This window comes from Gymnogyps californianus, chromosome 2 (assembly GCF_018139145.2).
Source record: "Gymnogyps californianus isolate 813 chromosome 2, ASM1813914v2, whole genome shotgun sequence".
NCBI classification, from domain to species: Eukaryota; Metazoa; Chordata; class Aves; order Accipitriformes; family Cathartidae; genus Gymnogyps; species Gymnogyps californianus.
The window spans coordinates 29,615,190-29,622,083 of NC_059472.1; positions in this window are offsets into that span (position 1 = coordinate 29,615,190).

Sequence of the window (6,894 nt, forward strand, 5' to 3'; positions counted from 1 at the left end):
TGCTTGAACGCTGTAATCAATAATAATGGATGTCTGTGCTACACTGTAGTGGAAAAAATCTTCTGTCTCTGCTCACCACTGAAGTGAAGGACTTGCTAGGTAACTCTGCCTTAACCCTCCTTATGTGGGAACAATGGTTTTTTCCTCTCCTATTTCCTCAAATTTTACCTTGGGTTAGGGTGGAGAGGGCATATGCCTAAGACAGTTCTGCCAACTCTACCTTTGGTTTCTGAGATGTGAGCTCTAATTGGGTCATTAAGGCATCTGTATTCCTAGGATGTTCTCTAACAGATTCATGTTCTCTAGGACCTCAGCAGGACTGATCTCACGTTGTGGTTTTCTCCTTATCTGTGGGACCAATAGTTCTTCTACCACAAACCATGAATTTTGAGATAGATGTGATTGGAATTGGTCCATTGGGTCAGACATCTAGCTAGTGCTAAATGGTGAATCATAGATGAGAAGCAGCACAGGAGACAGCTGTAATGGGTCTTGAACGTGTAGAATAGTTGCTTATGGTTGACGAAACTGAAGAGGGTGGATAAAATAGTGGTGTCGTAGAGGTGGTTAAACTAAAAAAAACAGAAAAGATATTTGCAGCAGCATTCAGCATACAAACAGGTGTGGAGAAACATTTTTGGTCATGGTCAGCGCATTTCCAGCCAGCTGATATCACACTCTTAGTGCGAAATGTCACACCTTAAGGAAACTTTGCTCTCTTGTTTTGAGAAGAAAATATTTGATGAAGCGTGTCAAAGACTATGCATTTTTCTGAGTTTAATGTCCAGATAAAGAGCACGGTCTTTGCCTTACACAGGTCAGTAAAAGAAGAAATCCTCCCTACGAAGCGTCATGGGGATGAGTGCCGTATGTGTCATGGCAGCTCCTGCACCGTACACAAAACGACTGTCTCCAGAGTCTCTGGGCCACTTTTAACTACGAGATTTCACCTGTTTTGTAAATGCCATTAGTCTTGGTCAGTGATTAATAAAGGGCCTGAAAGAACTGGAAAATAATTGCTCCTCATTTTCAGTTATATGTGTTGGGTTTTTTCCTAATTTTGATAAATGATGCATGGTAATTTGGCCTCATATATTGGCATCCGTTTATAAACATATCTAACGGAAGACCTTGAAAGCACTGTCCTGCGTGTATTTTCGCATGTGGCTTTGGAAGGGATTCTTCACCAGAACATAACCCCTACCATTAGATGCTGAACCCTGCATTTGCATAGTGTGGCTCTGTTTCTCGTGGTGAAATTGTGTGTCTTGCCCTGAGCCTTGTACACCGCGTTGGAGGTTAAGAGCGCATTTCCCAGGACTGTCTGTGAACTTCCAGCACTGCCGGGAGCGTCTACCACACCGCAGTGTGGAGGGGCAGGGAATGCGAAGACAATGCAAAGAATGCGAAGACAATGCAAAGAATGCAAAGACATACCTAGTCACAGTTACAGCAGCTCCATTTTCTAGGCTTCCTCAATAACTTGAAAACTAAGCAAAACAGAGATAAAATAACGTATCAGATGACCATTGTCAATACAAACATACATGTATTTGCATTCAGTCACTCACAGACTTCACCTTGTGGTGACACCTCTAACATTCCATGTCTCTATTTCTTGACCTTTAAAAAGTATTGAATAGTATAGGCTATCTTGGGTGCACTCTCAAAAACTATTGGTGTACAGACCCCATCAAATCAGATAACCCAAAAATAACATAGCATAGTTTCTTTTCTCATAAACAAGGAAAGGAGAAACAGTGATAATAAGCTCACTGAGGCACAAAGTCACAGATTTAGGGGAGGCAGGGAAGACATTGTATAGGGTAAAAGGTCATACACAAGAAATCATGCTATGTAAAAATAGGCATTAAATGCAACAGTTCTAGAAAAGAGCTCCAACTATTAAGTTTTACGGCATGTTAATGTTTGCTCCTGATGACAGAAAAAAGCAGTGACTTGGCCAGCCCCCGGTGCAGTCTGGCACTCTCTGGTTTTCCTCCTGCCTGCCCTGGGAGACCTCGCAAATGAAAGGAGGGCTGAACATTTCTCCCTTGGCTGTGCAAAGGTCCCATGAGGACAGCTTCTGTAATCACCTGCCGCTGCTGCTGGAGTCTGCCAGGGAGCAACTGGAGGGAAACTCTTCCTACAGCTTTACTAGGGGCACTCCTCAATTTAGACCAAGTTTAAATCCATCTATATTATGCAAAGGAGATGTTGACTCAGAATTATTCCTGAAGTTACAGAAAATATGAGCTATCTAACAGAAATCATTCCTCCACTGTTTGGGGATTCATCCCGATTCCTTTTTCTGTCCTTAGACCCCTAAAGATGAAAGGATAAACGTGCCAGATACAACCATCTCTTTACTCCCTGCAACACAGCAGAACATGCCATACCAGATCGCGCCTCTGGAAGTCTGGCCCTGCTGGACCTACAGCGTGAGTTTCAGAACCACTGCAAGTCCATGACTTTTTGGCCCTTAGACCCGTGCCAGAAAAGACTTGATAGCCCTTCTGCTGATTTAGGCTTTATGTTTTAATCCCTGCCATCTAACCACAGTGAGTCTTACTCCTGCCTATGACAGGGTTTATAAGGTTTGTTTGCTGGCTGAAGGTTGGAAGGGACCACTGGAGGTCATCAGGTCCAACCCCACTGCTCAAGCTTTGCCACCTACAGCCAGTTGCCCAGGACCACGTCCAGACAACTTTGAATATCTCCAAGAATGCAGACTCCACAACCTCCCTGGGCAACCTGTGCCAGTGCTCAGCCACCCTCACAGTGGTAAAGTGCTTTCTGATGTTCAGGGAGAACCTCCTGTGTTCCAGTGTGTGCCCATTGCCTCTTCTCCTGTCACTGGGCACCAGTGAAAAGAGCCTGGTTCTGTGCTCTTTACACCCTCCCTTCAGGTATTTATATATATTGATGAGCCTTCTCTTCTCCAGGCTGAAGAGTCCCAGCTCTCTCAGCCTCTCCTCATAGGAGAGATGCTCCAGTCCCTTCATCATCTTCATGGCCCTTCATTGGATTCTCTCCAGTATGTCCATGTGTCTCTCATAGTGGGGAGCCCAGAACTAGACCCAGAACACCAGTGCTGAGCAGAAGGGCAGGATCACATCCCTCTGCCTGCTGGCAACACTTTGTCTAATGCAGCCCAGAACACCATTCACCTTCTTTGCCTCAAGGGCACATTGCTGGCTCATGTTCAACTTGATGTCCATCAGTATGCCCAGGTCCTTTTCTGCCAAGCTGCCTTCCACATGGGTGGCCCCCATCATATACTGGTGCATAGGGTTGTTCCTCCCCAGGTGCAGGACTTTGCACTTCTCCTTGTTGAACTACATGATGTTCCTGTTGGCCCATTTCTCCAGCTTGTCATGGTTCCTCTGGATGGCAGCACAACCCTCGGGTGTTTCAGTCACTCCTCCCAGTTTTGTGTCATCAGCAAACTTGCTGAGGGTACACTCTACCCCATCATCCAGATCATTAATCGAGATGTTAAACAGGACTGAACCCAGTATTGACCCCTGAGATGCAACACTAGTTACTGGCCTCCAACTAGGCTCCATGCTTCTGATCACCACCCTTTGGGCCTGGCCATTCAGCCAGTTTTCAGACCACCTCAGTACTGCTCATCCAGCCCATACATCAATAGCTTTTCTATGATGATCTTATGGGAAACAGTGTCAAAGGCCTCACTGAACTCCAGGTAGACAAGATCTGTTGCACTTCCCTCATCTACCAGGCCACTCATGTCATCATAGAACTTTATCAAGTTGGTCAAGTATGACTTCCCCTCAGTGAAGCCATGCTGACTAGTCCTCATGATTTTCTTGTTCTTAATGTGCCTAGAAATAGTTTCCAGAATTAGTTGCTCCAGAAGCAGTCAGAAACTGATGAGATCATACTGGCATGCAAAGACAAGTGTCCAAATATCAAGTAACTTCAGTACCACGAACAACAAATAGAGAAATGCCTTCCAGGCAGCCCTACATTTAGATGAGCTAGGTGAATACTGCTGTTTAAAAACAGCTGTGCAAAAGCCTGTGTTAACTTTACCGTAAAGACTACAGTTCACATCATAGTTGCACTTGAGTCATATCATTGTCATCCATTTTTCATAAAAAATAAGCAGACATATTTGTATGGCATACTAATGTGAGCCAAGATTTTTACACAGTGGCAAAAATACTGACCCTAGCTTATTTGTACAGTGCCCATTAATCACAGAATGATATGATCATAGAATAAGTGGGGCTGGAAGGGACCTTTAAAGGTCATCTAGTCCAACCCCTCCACAATAAGCAGGGACATCTTCAACTAGATCAGGTAGCTCAGAGCCCCATCCAACCTGGCCTTGAACACTTCCAGGGATGGGGCATCCACAACCTCTCTGGGCAACCCATTCCAGTGCCTCACCACCCTCACAGTGAAGAACTTCTTCCTTACATCGAATCTAAATCTACCCTCTTTCAGTTTAAAGCCATTACCACTTGTCCTATTGCTACAGGCCCTACTAAAAAGTCCCTCTCCAGCTTTCTTGTAGGCCCCCTTTAAGTATGGAAAGGCTGCTGTAAGGTCTCCCTGGAGCCTTCTCTTCTCCAGGTTGAACAACTCCAACTCTCTCAGCCTTTCTTCATAGGAGAGGTGCTCCATCCCTCTGATCACCTTCGTGGCCCTCCTCTGGACTTGCTCCAACAGGTCCATGTCCTTCTTATGTTGGGGGCTCCAGAGCTGAACACAGTACTCCAGGTGGGGTCTCACCAGAGTGGAGTAGAGGGGCAGGGTCACATCCCCTGACCTGCTAGCCACTCTTCTTTTGATGCAGCCCAGGATACGGTTGGCTTTCTGGGCTGCAAATGCACATTGCTGAGTCATATTCAGTTTTTCATCCACTAATACCCCCAAGTCCTTCTCCACAGGGCTGCTCTCAATCCACTCATCGCCCAGCCTGTATTTGTGCTTGGGATTGCCCTGACCCATGTGCAGGACCTTGCACTTGGCCTTGTTGAACTTCGTGAGGTTCGCACAGGCCCACCTCTCAAGCCTATCAAGGTCCCTCTGGATGGCATCCCTTCCCTCCAGTGTGTCGACCGCACCACACAGCTTGATGTCATCTGCAAAGTTGCTGAGGGTGCACTCAATCCCACTGTCCATGTCGCTGACAAAGATGTTAAAACAGTGCCGGTCCCAATACCGACCCCTGAGGAACACCACTCATCACTGCTCTCCACTTGGACATCGAGCCATTGACCACAACTCTTTGAGTGCAACTATCTAGCCAATTCCTTATCCACCGAGTGGTCCATCCGTCAAATCCATGTCTCTCCAATTTAGAGACAAGGATGTCGTGCGGGACAGTGTCAAATGCTTTGCACAAGTCCAGCTACATGATGTCAGTTGCTCTTCCCTTACCCACCAATGCTGTAACCCCGTTGTAGAAGGCCACCACGTTTGTCAGGCATGATTTGCCCTTAGTGAAGCCATGTTGGCTGTCGCCAATCACCTCCTTATTTTCCATGTGCCTTAGCATAGTTTCCAGGAGGATCCGCTCCATGATCTTGCCGGGCACAGAGGTGAGACTGACTGGCCTGTAGTTCCCCGGGTCTTCCTTTTTTCCCTTTTTAAAAATGGGGGTTATGTTTCCCCTTTTCCAGTCAGTGGGAACTTCACCAGGCTGCCACGACTTCTCAAATATGATGGATAGTGGCTTAGCCACTTCATCCGCCAGTTCCCTCAGGACCCATGGATGCCTCTCATCAGGTCCCATGGACTTGTGCACCTTCAGGTTCCTTAGATGGTCTTGAACCTGATCTGCAAAGAAACCCAACAGAAACAAATCTAATGCAGCTTATAGGTTTCAGGGTGGGCCCACCATAATGAAATTGTTTTCTGGGCATCTGGAGGAAGCACTTGAGGTAGCAGAAAATGTTTCCAAAAGAAGGATTAATTAAGATGAAACAACAAAGACAGGATTCCTTTGTGTAGCTTTCCGTACTGAGTGTCTGACACTGGTAGAAGGATGTTAGGCATAGGTATGAAAATCTGTGTCTGTTTTTACAAGAAAGTGTTAAAACTTCCACCAGACCCCAGTTCTGCAGATTGAGGTGATAGCCCACAGTTTGAACTAAACAGCATGATTATTCAATGTATAAAATGTTGTCTTTACACTGCTCCTTTACAATATGAAAAAGGAGCTGCAGAGTTAAAAAAAAGTTAATTAGGTACAATTAAAATCTAGAAAGGAATAAGCTTTTGTCTCACCACAATCCTGTTGTAATAATGAACACCTAGGGGGCACATTGTCTCCCAAAGTTATTATAAAAATTAGATAGTAAAGATAAAGTAACTAGAAAAGTCAAAGAAGCTACCAAATGCAATTCTACATGTTTTCCTTTGTTCAGTATGGCCCTAACTGCATTGGGATCATAATTAACCAAAGCAGGAACAAAGGATCATAATACACTTTGTCATTGAAATGACATAACCTTGTGTCCTGTGGTAATAGGCTAAAATTTGCCACTGATCACATGCAAGCAAATGATAGAAAGGAGTAGTTAGATATAAATTTTACTGTTGATAACAAGTGCAAACAATGATGCAAATTATTTGTGTGTTAGTCATTTCGCATATATGTTTACTCACTCCTTATGAGCACCTATTTAATTTGTTTTCAGACAGAGGCAATAAAGGTTTACTTGTGACTTTGTGACCTATTTTTAAGAGTAATGCTTTGCTTGGCTATAAAACACCAAAATCCCTTATTACAAACTTGACTTTGGTGTTACATTATATTGTGTAGTTTTACAGCTTTATAATAATTGTTTCACAGGTTGTTAACATTGCACACAGATTCCAAATTCAGTTCAGACTGATGTGCTCAAGAGACAACAC